The sequence below is a fragment of the Macaca mulatta genome, chromosome 2 (assembly GCF_049350105.2).
Source record: "Macaca mulatta isolate MMU2019108-1 chromosome 2, T2T-MMU8v2.0, whole genome shotgun sequence".
Lineage (NCBI taxonomy): Eukaryota > Metazoa > Chordata > Mammalia > Primates > Cercopithecidae > Macaca > Macaca mulatta.
This window is the reverse complement of record NC_133407.1, coordinates 131,197,127-131,210,899: the sequence shown is the minus strand read 5'-3', so window position 1 is coordinate 131,210,899 and position 13,773 is coordinate 131,197,127. Positions and strand designations below refer to the sequence as shown.

The 13,773-nt window shown below is 39.2% G+C and overlaps 1 long non-coding RNA gene across 1 annotated transcript in view; it reads right to left on the bottom strand.

The window, feature by feature from the left end:
* Positions 1-13,773, bottom strand: part of LOC106996871 (uncharacterized) — a 301,071-nt gene that overhangs the window by 286,323 nt on the left and 975 nt on the right. Inside the window, exon 2 of the long non-coding RNA XR_001442957.3 lies at positions 152-245. This is a non-coding gene — a long non-coding RNA (uncharacterized LOC106996871). The remainder of the gene's footprint in view (positions 1-151; positions 246-13,773) is intronic.

Here is a 13,773-nt window from a genome sequence, read left to right as displayed (position 1 = left end):
ATGAGGGTCTTTTAGATATTTTGAGACTTGAGCTGGGGCTGTCTTTCCTCTTTGGTCAAAGGGAAGTATGGATGTGACACTGGAGCTCCTAGGTTCCTCATCTTGAGAAAACCACTGCTTCGAAAGAGGAATGCTAAATAGAGAAACTCACCAGAGATGAAGTGAGAAACTCCTGGTGATGGTTGGGTCCATGATGCCAGATAACTTTAACAACAGCACTCTTTTTCCTTCTGGGGTTGTTCACACTGACCAATAAATAAAGCATGTATTTTAAGTCATACTCAAATATTTAAAAATGTTTTTCATACTTTTCAGTTGTTTTTAGTAGTTTGAATTGATTTTCTTTGGAACACCAAACTCTCCCCTTGCATAGACTGATGAGATGAAATCACACTGGGGGAATTTGGAGCTAATCTTAGGTTTCTTTCATTAAAAATTATTATTTTCCACAAGACACAGACAATAACATAAAAACTCCTTGTATCAAGGAAAAGCTAATCTTAATGGCACAGGCTAACGCTGATAGCATAAAAATGACTTCCTGAGAAAGTTTAGCTCACAAATCCTCTGAACCCTCACTAAATCAGATGGATAGCAGGACCATTAATGGCTTGGAGAATTTTCAAATTGAAATTTGCTATTTTGTGCAGAATATTAGAATAGTGCTTCCTTGGCTTGGCTAAAATCAAACTAATGACATTGGAATTACTATTTTAATTCATTTAATGATTGCTTGATGAGTTAAAACTTTTTGCTTCTCTCTTGTTATATTTTTAAAAAATTAATCCACTCTAAAAAATGAGATATATGAAAATAAAACATTTCATGCAATAATCTCTGTTGTTTTTAGTGGGTTTTTTAGTGGAGGGAGGAGATATATCTTGGATTATTAAAGGTCAAAAAGGTGAGATTGGCAATATTAAGTGTTACAGTATTTCTGCTCTAAGAACAAATATTTATAATACTGGTCCTCAACCAGGGGAGATTTTACTCTTCCTCCCCACCCTTGTGTATTAGTCCCTTTTCATACTGCTATGAAGAAATACCCGAGACTGGGTAATTTATAAAGAAAGGTTGAATGGTCTCACAGTTCCACATGGCTGTGGAGGCCTCACAATCATGGCAGAAGACAAAAGGCACGTCTTACATGGCAGCAGGCAAGAGTATGTGCAGGGGAACTGCCCTTTATAAAGCCATCTTTATAAGATCTCCTGAGACTTACTCACTATCATGAGAACAGCATGGGAAAAACCCATCCCCATGATTCAGTAACTACCCACAACAAGTGGGGATTATGGAAGCTACAATTCAAGATGAGATTTGGATGAAGACACAGCCAAACCATATCACCTGCTTCCAGGGGATATTTGGCATTACAGTATCCAGAAAGATTTTGAATTGTCACAAGTGTAAAGGAGGGGGCATTGGCTACTGCATATAATGGTAGAGGCCAGGGATGATGCTAAATATCCCACTATGCATAGGACAGCCCCCCACAACAAAGAATGGTCCAGCCCAAAAGGACAATAGTGCAGAGGGAATTAAATTCTCATTTACACCCTTGTTACCAAATCTTCCCTTTCTTTTACCTCAGAACTGTACCCCGGAGAAACAAAAGGAACTACTCTAGACTGGAGTCTAGGTTAAAATGTCAGTCCTGAAACCTCTTAGCCATGTCATCTAAGGTAAACTACTTTGCTCCTCTGTATGTTTTCCTTCTAATTTTGTAACAGTGCGATAGCACTTACCTCATAAAGCTATTCGGAGAACGAAATGAGGTAGACATTTCTAGTAAAACTGCTTAGCACAGTGCCTGAACATAACATAGATCCAACACAGCTTAGCCATTTATTGTTTTTGTTACAACAGGCAGAAGTTTGGGGCAGATATAGAAGATAAAGCAAGAGACTGGGCTTGGTGGCTCACACCTGTAATCCTAGCACTTTGGGAGGCCGAGGTGCGTGGATCACTTGAGGTCAGGAGTTCGAGAGTAGCCTGGCCAACATGGTGAAACCCTGTCTCTGCTAAAAATAGAAAAATTAGCTGGGTGTGGTGGTGAGTACCTGTAGTTGCAGCTACTTGGGAGGCTGAGGCAGGAGAATCACTTGAAACTGGGAGGTGGAGGTCACAGTGAGCAGAGTTCATGCCACTGCACTCCAACCTGGGCAACAGAGTGAGACTTTGTCTCAAAATAAATAAATAAATAAATAAATAAATAAATAAGCAGCAATCTTTTCTTGGATTGTTTTGATTAACTCATAGTAATACTAGAGATATTTTATTGTATCTTAAAAAATAAAATATTAGAATTTCATTTAAAAAATTACTGTATATCTTCTACCACAGACACCCTTACTCCATTCTTAAGCCCTAGCCTCACCTTTCTCTTTAATCCCAGAACCGCTTGTTCTTCTCTCATTATCAACCTATCTCCATCTTCATCTTTTTTTTTTAATAACTTGAACTTACCTTAGATTCAGGGGGTGCATGTGCATTCAGGGGTGTCTGTTCCATGGTTATATTGTGTGATGCTGAGGTTTGGGGTATGAAGGAGCCCATCACCTAGGTAGTGGGCATAGTACCCAATAGGCAGTTTTTCAGCCCTTGTCCCTTTTCCTCTCTCCCCACTCTGGCAGTCCCCAGTGTCTCTTGTTTCCATCTTTATGTTCATGTGTACCCAATACTTAGCTCCAACTTACAAGTGAGAACATGTGCTATTTGGCTTTCCTATGTTAATTTGCTTAGGATAATGGTCTCCAGCTATACTCATGTTGCTGCAAAGGAAATGATACTTTTTTATGGCTGCATAGTATTCCATAGTGTACCTGTACCATATTTTCTTTATCCAATCCACCATTGATGGACACCTAGGTTAATTCCATGTCTTTGCTATTGTGAATCATGCTATGATGAACTGAAGTTAATTCTTACTTTCCCCCAGCTCTCTCTGCATTCCTGAACTCCATGGGCTTTAAAGTAAAGTTTCAAATAGGTTATAAGATCAGGCAGTATAACGTCATGGTCTACAGGGCAAATTTAGTCAACATCCTTGCCTTTGTTTGGTCTTCTTTTTTTATTATTATTATTTTTTATTATTATACTTTAAGTTCTAGGGTACATGTGCATAACGTGCAGGTTTGTTACATATGTATACTTGTGCCATGTTGCTGTGCTGCACCCATCAACTCGTCAGCACCCATCAACTCGTCATTTACATCAGGTATAACTCCCAGTGCAATCCCTCCCCCCTCCCCCCTCCCCATGATAGGCCCCGGTGTGTGATGTTCCCCTTCCCGAGTCCAAGTGATCTCATTGTTCAGTTCTTTATTTTATTTGACTGCTTTTAGATAGGACACATACATGTTACCAAGGCTCCCATGACTCCTTATTCCCTTGTTTGGCTTAATTTATTCATTTAGGTTTCTTTGCTTTGTCTCCTGAAGGCAACTGGGTTTAGATGCTGCAGGAGGTTACAGGCAGAGGATTTGACTGTGAGAAGGACTGAGGAAGGCTACTGGAAAGAGCTAAGCACTGCAGCAGTGGGCTCAGGAAGGTGGTGGAAAGGGCAGCATTCTGGACAGGTCAAAAGCTGTGAATACCTGTGCCAAAGTAGAATGTATATGGCCTTTTCTGAGGACAAAGAATATCACAGTCTGGGTAAATAAACCATCAGTGCAGGAGAGTCATTGCAGAGACAGTCAGAAATACATACTTAAACCAGAGGCTCTATAGAATGAAGCATTAGGTGGAAGAATTTGGATTTCATTTGTAGTAATGGAAAGCATTACAGTTAAAAAAAAAAAAAAAAAAAAAGGACATGGAAGTCACAAAAGGAAAAGGATCTTTTAATTTTTTTAGAGAAATAGATTTTCTTTTTTTCCTATCAATTTGTGTTCATTGTAGAAAGGTTAGAAAGTAAAGGAAATGGGCCAGGCGTGGTGGCTTATGTCTGTAATCCCAGCACTTTGGGAGGTTGAGGTGGGTGGATCATAAGGTCAGGAGTTCAAGAACAGCCTGACCAACATGGCAAAATCTGGTCTCTACTAAAAATACAAAAATTAGGTGGGCGTGGTGGCGTACACCTGTAATCCCAGCTACTCAGGAGGCTGAGGCAGGAGAATGACTTGAACCTGGGAGGCAGATGTTGCAGTGAGCTGAGATTGCACTACTGCACTCCAGCCTGGGCAACAGAGCGAGACTCCATCTCAAAAAAAAAAAAGAAAAAAAAAGAAAAGAAAGGAAATGAAAATCACCCCACCCACCTCCTAGCCTTCAAATTATTTATAGTTACCACACATAAACACACACACACACACACACACACACACACATGGAGTTTTAAAAACAAAGTTTAGAGTCATCTATAAAAGTTTTAGTCTATTTTAAAAATTTGAGATACCAACAGTATTTTTCCAAGTTGTTAAAGTTGTTAACTATTTTTTTAAAATATTTTGTCTGATACAATTGCAAAAGTAAGCAAAGATCTGTGTTCACTGCAACATTATTTGTAAAACTCAAAACCCAGTAAATGTAAAAACAATATGAATATACTTTAACAGGAGCAACTGATGATTTCACTAATATTTATTGAGCATCTACTGTGTGCCAGGCACTGTTCTAGCCATTGGGAATGCAACAGCAAGCAAAGCAGACAAATTATTTGCACTCATTGAGCTTACATGTCAATAAGTTTATATTCTGGTGCAGGGCTTAGCAACTTTTTCTGCAAAGGGCTGCATATTACATGTTTTTAGTTGTATGGTCTCCAGGGTCACTACTGAATTCTACTATTGCAGGTGGAAAGCAGCCATAGACAATACATGCACCAACAGGTATGGCTGAGTTCCAATAAAACTTTATTTACAAAGATAGGCAGTAGGCTAGATATATATGTAGATACAGATTATAGATATATAAAGAGAAAATATATGAACAGACAATATATAGATAAAATAAATTATTGGACTAGAGGCTTTAAACTATTCTAGGATCTGAATATATTAATAGATTGCCAAATTATCCTTTAGAAGGATGTAACAATTCAGTTTCCACTTCTACCAACAAGAAGGAGAGTGCTCACTGCCTCCACAATTGTATCCACATTGGGCATTTTAATTTATTTAAAAATGTACAACTTTAATAGGCAGTATTATATTTTATTTTGCATTTCTTCAATGCAGTCAGGGAAGTTAGCCATTTTTTTCTTGTTTATAGGTCACGTCTATCTTTTTTTCTGAATTGTTTATTCTCATCCTTTTTGTCTATCATTGTGCTTTTTAATTTTTCTTTTTATAAGAGTTTCTAGATACTTAATATTTTCATGTAAAAATTTTACTCTTTCCAACCTCAGCTAGATGAATTAAAATTTAAAAATGAAATTTTACTTTAGTCTCCCTCTAGTTTTTTCCTTGTGGCATTATGAACTTCACTCTTCTGGAAACTCTTTGGCTAACTGATCTGAGGTTATTTCAAATTTTCAAGGTAGAATTTTGAAAGGAAACTTGCAGCGGCTTTTAGCTTAGAGATATCTCTACAGGCAGGTTCTTCTTTGTGGTGGCTAAACTCTCTTTAGCTCATGGCCAGCCATTATGTCTGATGGAACTCTGCTAACATTCATTTTGCCTACAATATCAAGAGTTCTCCACATTATTTCAGCCCATGGTTGTAGGAACTAGGGGCCTAACTAGGTGACAAGGCTAGGATTCTTTGCCCTGCTTTCTTTGCTGAAGTGAGCAGACCTCCTTCAGAAGCTTATCTGCCTCTTTGACTTGGCTTTCAGTCAATTTACTTCTGTCATAATCACGTTTGCTTTTCCAGGAACTTAACAAAGCTTGATATCAGAAGAGGAGAAATGATTATTTGCACCACTTCTATCTACTTCTGCTGTAAAATCTTTTTTTTTTTAAACCAAGTATAGGTTCTCTCAGATTTTCTTCTCTTGCTGTCTCTAATCTTTTTATACACATCAATAAAAGTCAACCAAACAAACACTTTCTAGAATGCTTGAGTCTCCTTATGTCTGCACTGAGAAAATCCCAGGGCACCATTTTTACAGCTACATTGCAGGGCCCAGACTGCAGGAATGTTTAGAGAATCCATGCTGTGCTAGAAATAATATGGAACAGGACACAAGTTAGTAATTGAGGTGGTCAGGAAAACAGGTAGGAATATAGTTTAGAGCTATAGTTCCAAAACTTTTTTTCAAAATACAGAATCTTTTTTTCTAACAGACTCAAATGCCTCTCTTCCTATTCCAAATAAAACACTAAAATGATCTAATATGGTTCGTTGTAAATGAGAGGCAATATAGTCTACCTTGACCCCACATCCCCCTTGATCCACCCTGGAAGTTATTTGCAGCTCAGGAGGATAGACCCAGCCTCGAGCACCTGAATCTCTTTGCCCTAAGGCTTTATCTAGGTATAAGGCCATGAAAGGGCCCATAGGGGAGGCAGGCTGGAGACGAAGAAGGAGTTCAGAGCAGGTGTGAATGCCCCTAAAAGCATCCTTCAATCAATAAGGCATGAGAGTTGGTGAATAAACATGATCAGTTCTGTGCTCCTCAATGAAACAATTGTATAGCATTTTCCATAAGTCTCTCGAAGGTTTCCAAAAAACAAACAAACAAACAAAAAAACCTCAAGTGCCTACACCCTATCAATGTAGTCTTTTATTAGTTTTCACCTTCTCCATCTCACTTCCTCAATCCTTCTCCTGCTGTCTAGGATCACCTCTTAAATAATCTCTTTGTATCCAAATTGTTGTTTTAACGACTGCTATGGGAGAAACCCACTTTAGAAAATGGAATGATGATGCAGAGATTGTACATCAGAATTAGATAGCCTGTGTTGACCAGTATGGTAGCCACTAGCCATGTGTGGCTATTCAAACTTAAGTATAAATTAAATAAAATGAAATGAAATTAAAAATTGATCTTCTCAGTCGCACCAGCCATATTTCAAATATTCAATAGCCACATAGGGCTAACGACTGTGATAATGTACAGCACAGATATAGAATATTTTCTCATTGCAGGAAGTTCTATTGGACAGTTCTGGCCTAGAATCAATTCCAGATTGATTGGAATTGGTCTTCTCCTATTCATTACATCAGGCCACTTACTCTCTGCTTTAAGACTCAGTTTGTACGTCTGTAAAATACGTCGGTGGCGAGGATTAAGATAATTTCTGTAAAGCATTCAGAAAGCACCTAAGTGTTCAATAAAAGGAGGGGGAAGGAGAAAGAGCGAGGTGGAGCTCTAAGGTGTCCAAGGACTCTGAGAAACTGTATATAAAAACAACTAGTGTAGTGTGTCACACAGGGCAGGTTATTTCCCTTCATGGGCCTCCACTTCCTTTCTCACTGGGGACTACTGGCAGATTTCTAGACACTCATGAATCTTTGCATCTTCTAATTAGGGATATTTTTGCACCAGCTTCATCTTTATTTATTTACCCATCCAGTCAATAGCAGTTGGGCACCTCCTGTCTTCCAGGCACTGTACTGTGGGCAGAGTAATAACAATGCAAAAACACGGTCCTTGTCATTGCAGATTTTAAAATCCTGAAGGATGAAGCAGACAAGTAGCAAATGCAGTAACAAACCTCTAATAACCACTGAGATACCCCTAGCTTCTGCTTCAGGGAGGCTTCCTGAAGGGGGTGACTGAAACTCAAAGGATGAGAGAAACTCATGCTGGTGAACAGCATGGAAGGGTGTTTCAGATAGAGGGAAGAGCATAGAGGCATCTTTTGGAGCCTCAGTCCATTCTCCTTGCTGTCATGTAGTAAATTAGGTTTTAGAGGGGATGGGGAAAGTTTGAGGAGGATGGTAGAAGTACGGGAAGAAAGGGAAGACAAAATGTGAAAGGAATGTGAAAGGTGGGAATTGGATAGCTGCTGATCTTCCCTCTAGCTATGCCAAAGTGCTACCTTCGATGCTGGCGCTTCTTTATTTATTTATTTATGTATTTATTTATTTTTCGAGACGGAGTCTTGCTCTGTCATTCGGTTGGAGTGCAGCAGCGTGATCTCTGCTCACTGCAATCTCCGTCTCCTGAATTCAAGTGATTCTCCTGCCCCTGCCTCCCAAGTAGCTGGGATTATAGGCGTCTGCCACCATGCCTGGCTAATTTCTGTATTTTCAGGAGAGATGGGATTTCACCATGTTGGCCAGGCTGGTCTTGAACTCCTGACCTCAAGTGATCTGCCTGCGTCGGCCTCCCAAGGTGCTGGGATTATAGGCTTGAGCCACCGCGCCTGGCTAATGTTGGTGTTTCTCCAACCATGAAGCATGAACCACCTACAACAAAGACAGTGGAGTAGGGGCATTATTTATAGGAATGCGGATCCTTAAGCCCCAAGACAGACCTACTGAATCAGAATTTCTGGAGAGGATGGCCCAAAGGAATTCTGTTACATACCTAAGCTAAGAACCATGGCCTGTGGCTGGGTACAGTGGCTCTTGCCTGTAATCCCATAACTTTGGGAGGCTGAGGAGGGAGAATAGCTTGAGTCCGGTGGTTTAAGACCAGCCTGGGCAACACAGTGAGCCTCTATCTCTATAAAAACATATATTTTTTAATTAGCTGGGCATGGTGGCATATATATGCAGTCCCAGCTACTCAGGAAGCTGAGGTGGGAGGATTGCATGAGCCCAGGAGCTCAAAGCTGCAGTGAGCTATGATCATGCCACTGCACTCCAGCCTGGGTGACAAAGCAAGACTCCATCTCAAAAAACAAAAAAGAGAAGAAGAAAAAGAATCAGTGCTGTGGCTGCTCACTTTCTAATGAGGCAGGACATTTGTAAAAGAATGTTCCTTTAATTTTTACTTTACTGTTTAAAAGAAGCTTTCTTAATAATATTGAAGGTGCTGAACTCCACAGGTTCCAATTGCAAAAGGAATTTAGGTTTTATTTCTAACTTCTTTTCCACAATCAATCTAATGCTACTCTTCTCTTTTAGTTCAAGAGCATCCATAGTCCTTTGTGTAAATGTTCTTTCCTCAGCTTTTACCATCTTCTTCATCCAGCTCCAAACTCCCTGCCAAAAGAATATCATCACTCTTGTTTCCACCATTTCATCTTGTTCTCTTGTTCCACTGACCTTGTCTCCAGCTGGGCCTTCCCTAAGTTAATGATGTTCCTTACTCTTCCTTCTTTCTCATCTTGACTTTGACCTGTCACCACTGCTCTAAACTTGCTTGCTGTGAATTCTCTCCAGGGTGCAGTGAGAATTTCTCTTGAGCAACTTCAGTTTTGGCAAAGGAGACACTTTTTGTCATAAATCCCTTTTCTTCTGGGCACCTTACATAGTCGTCCCTCACTGTCCATGGAGGATTGATTCCAGGAACTCCCATGGATAACAAAATTCATGGATGCTCAAATCTCTGATATAAAATGACATAGTATTTCCATACAACGTATGCACATCTTCCTGTATACTTTAAGTCATTTTTAGATTACTTGTAATACCAAATACAATGTAAATGCTATGAAAATAGTTGCTACACTGTATTTTTTTACTTGTATCATTTTTTATTATTGTATTGTTATTTTTTATTTTTTCCCCAGAATATTTTCAATGTGCAGTTGGTTGAGTCATAGATGTGGAACCCACAGATACAGAGGACCGACTGTCATTTAAATAAAGCTGCTGAGAAATACCATCAAAATTATTCATTTTAATGCATTATTGAAGAGGGAAAAATAACTTAAGCACAATGACCATTCTTTCTGTGCCACTGGCAAACAATACAACTGAAGCACTGGTTAAAATGGTTGTCACAAATTGCAACAGGGCTATTACCTATGCATATAATGAAAGGCCAAAAAGTTTCTTCTCCTGTAAATTCCAGAAATCTGTTATCCATTAAAAAATAAATAACCAAATGACATCCACAGATGCCCTTTATTTCATCATTGTAATAGTGATTTTCATTCCTGACACGCAGCAGCATGAACTCAAATATGTAATTCATGAAAATTAGGGTTGTTTCTTAAAAAATTCTATTCGACTCTTCTGGTTATAATGAGTTACTATTTGTCAAACAGTTTTTATGCTTAAGTGAAAAGGTAATGGTAAACAACCACCGGAACTGCCAGATGCAGTATCCCTTTGCTGGGTTTCATGATATGTCTCTTTGGTAAATCTGGGCCCCTGGAGTAACCAGTGCGAATATGAAAATGAGCACATTATTTCACTGTTAACAGGCACTGCTAAGATGAAAGAGAAGGCACGTAGGCCTACTGATGTTTTTATTTTTCTTTTTGCAATGATTAACTGAATAAGAAACAGTATAGCCAAGGTGCTAGAAATACAAAGCTTAATCGTAGAGTTTTAGAACTTCATATATCAAATGCATGCAGTTTATGAGAAGTGTTACACTGTCAACTCACAGCTCAAATAAGATGTCATACTTGACCTTCATTTTACTAATAGGAAAACTGAGGCTCACAGATGTAAATACTAAAGAAATAAACACACAAAAAAGAGTTCTTAGTCAAATAATGAAGGCATGGTAGGTAACAGCCACTGGGATCTCAAGTGTTTGAGAATGCATCTCATTGGCAAAATAGGTACTATCATATCATAATCCCCTTTTCACAGATAAAGGAATTGAGACTGTTAAGTAACTGCCCAGGGCCATGGAGTTTTTAAATCGTAGAGTCAACACTTGCAATGTCTAACTTTGTGCTTCAATCTGATACCAGAGAGTGCAGAATGCTTTCAATAGTGCTATTGCCTATGGCCGTAGTTACTGTTCAAGCAGTTCACAATTGCCATTTTGACATAGCAAAAGCATAGAATAGCTATTCATTCACCTTAAGCCAATGCTTCTACATGTCCCAGCTGATTTAGACCACGGGTAGAGAATGGGTTTTGTACCAGGTGTCAAGGCTCTCTCAAAGCATCGGTCATCATCTCCACCTATGATTTATCAGCTTTTTGTCCTACATTTAGGAAACAAATGGGGGATACCAGAGTAACTCATCTTTGGATTCACCAGGAAACATCTTGAGAGTTCATGCCTATGATTTGGTTTGTTTGCTTTTTTATTTCTCAAACTAAAGATCACTTTGAAAAGATTATTTAAAATGCAGGTCCCAGTCTCCATCCTAAGTGATTCTGATTCCATGAGTGTGAGATGGAGTCCAGGAATCCCAATACTTGAAACTCTAAAACAAAATGTAATGGTTCCTTGACCACTACTCTCTATCCTCTTCTTGGAGGCAACCACTTTAGACTCTTAATGCTTTTGTCTGGCATTTGTACATCTCTGTAATTCTCTAGTGCTATCAAGATAAATTACAAAGTGTCAGGGGTCTCCTAATCCACATCTCAAATTGGCCCTGGTGTTTCACATTCGATATCATGCAAATATTTGTTATGGACCCACTAGAGGAAGAAAAAGAACATTTATGAAGTCTTTACTTGTGCAAGGTCTTTACATATAACATCTGATCACTGACTACTTACTGGCACCCTATGAAGCAGGCATTTCCCTAGCCACAGGTGTTCAAGTGGGTGGAGGTCCAGTTTGGCTGAAAACTTAATGTTTGTTCCAGGAAAGCACAGGGCAGAACTCTGGTAGAATCTAGATTCCTATTTTGGGGAGGTTGGAGGATGGAAGCGGGGAGTAAGAAATAGGGAGAAATCTTACAAGGAAATCTATAATGCAACTCATTCCACATATGTTTATTGATTACCTTTTCTAATCCAAGTCCAGTGTTAGGCACTGGAGATGCTATATGAATGGTTATCTTTCTTCCTTCTGTCCCTTCTCCCCTACCCACTTGCTGCAGAGAAGGCACAAAGAGATAATGTGAGTAAAGACACTGAGGAATTGCTGATGAAAGATTTGGACCCCAGAGCCGAGGATCAGACAGTCTTCCAAGTCAGACAGGAAAACTCTTAGGAGGCTGATAAGCCTGGAAAGTCCCCAAGTTACGCACCAGTAGACAGTGAACCAAAGAATACCAAATATACTTGGATGACAATCAGAAAGCCTCTCCCCACTCCACTTTCAAAAATCCCACCATAATAGAAAAATCGCATCTTAAAAGAACACTCATCAATCAAAGACTGTCTTAAGAGTCTCTCCTTTATCTCTATAAAACAAACACTTCTTTCAAATGCCTTCTAGTCTCATTTGGAAGGAAAGTGACAGTAGCCAACTCCCTTAGCATAGTAAAGTCTGAAATAACAGCCTTTGATTAATTCTATAGGTGGTCTTCCTCCTTTTGGCAAAATGTTCAGAGCTCTCAACAAGTTTAAACGTTCACTCTCAAACGTTAGCAAGTCTTTGCTCTATCCCAGCGGACCCAGTAGGGCTAATGATGAACAATATGGAAACTCAAACCCAGTCTTGTCAAGAGGAGGGTGTTAAGGAGAGTGATTAGAGTCCAGCTTTGGGAAATTTGATCCCAAGCTGTGTCACCCTTGGCAAGTTACATGACCTTAGAGTCATGTAAATGTCATGTGGAACTCTGTGGCCCAGTTTCTCTCTGGCAAAATGGGAATAACAGTAGGACCCCTTTTGCAGGGATCCTGTGAAGATTAAATAACTGAAAACAAAGGCAGCAGAGTATACGTATCAGGAAAGAGCATCCGTTTGCTATTTAATAAAAAAGAAACATGAGTCCATACTGATACAAGTGAATAAAAGAATTCACTGAAGAATAGTGTTGAGGTGAACTAAATTTGGCCTAAGAAGGACTTGGTACTTCTATATTTGAGTCCTTGTGGACGAACTGCAACCTAGCTTAATAGGTAGACAAGATTGAAAACCTAGCTTAGAAGTATGCACCTAAAACAATAGCTAAGTCTTGGCCAATCCCAGTGGCCATATTTCAACCATTTATACATTGCTGAGTGTTCAAACTGTTTAAGGTAAACGCCAAGCTGTAACCAATCCAGCTGTTCTGTACCTCACTTCTGATTTCTGTACATCATTTCCCCCTTTTTTTTGTCTATAAATCTTCTTCCACCACGTGGCTGCACTGGAGTCTCTGCGATAATCTGTGATTCTGGGGACTGCCCGATTCTTGAATCGTTCATTGCTCAATTAAACTCTTTTACATTTAATTCAGCTGAAGTTTTTCTTTCATCAGTGGAGATGATGGGAAGACAGCGCAGTTTTTCTGAGTAGAATACAAACTAATAAAGGAAGGATGGAGTTAGACCATTGCCACTTTGCCACCATCGTGGCAATAATTGATTTAAGCAATCATTATCATCATCAAAAGATACTAAATCTAGTGGGTAAAATTAGGTCTCGAAATGGGCTAGAAATTATATTGAAATAAAAATTCTCAGTTCCCCCACTTTCCGAACAGAGAGGTTAGGAAAGAAGCTAGTAGCAACAATTGTCTACTTGTGTTACATTGTACCTTTTTTCATGATCATATGCTCAAGAATGAGTAAGGTTAAAAAAAAATCTAAAATAGTGCTTCATTTGGGGGTGGGTGGAAGGGATGTGAATCTCATCTCTTATCAGACCTGCCACCTCTGGCAAGTTACTTAACCTCTCTGTGCACCTCCGTTTACTCTTCTGCAAAATGGAAATTGTACACTTGTACCCGCTTAAAAGGTTGCTATGAAGACTAAACAGGTTTATATTTGTCACGTGCTTGGCACATATTCAGTAACTTTGCTGTTGTCGTTTTTATTACATGTACATTGGTTAGACTCGTGTAAACTCTATGAAAGGGAAATACTCTTGGGACCCCCAAAACACTAAGCTAAAGGGAAAAGTTAAGGTGGGAATTGCTT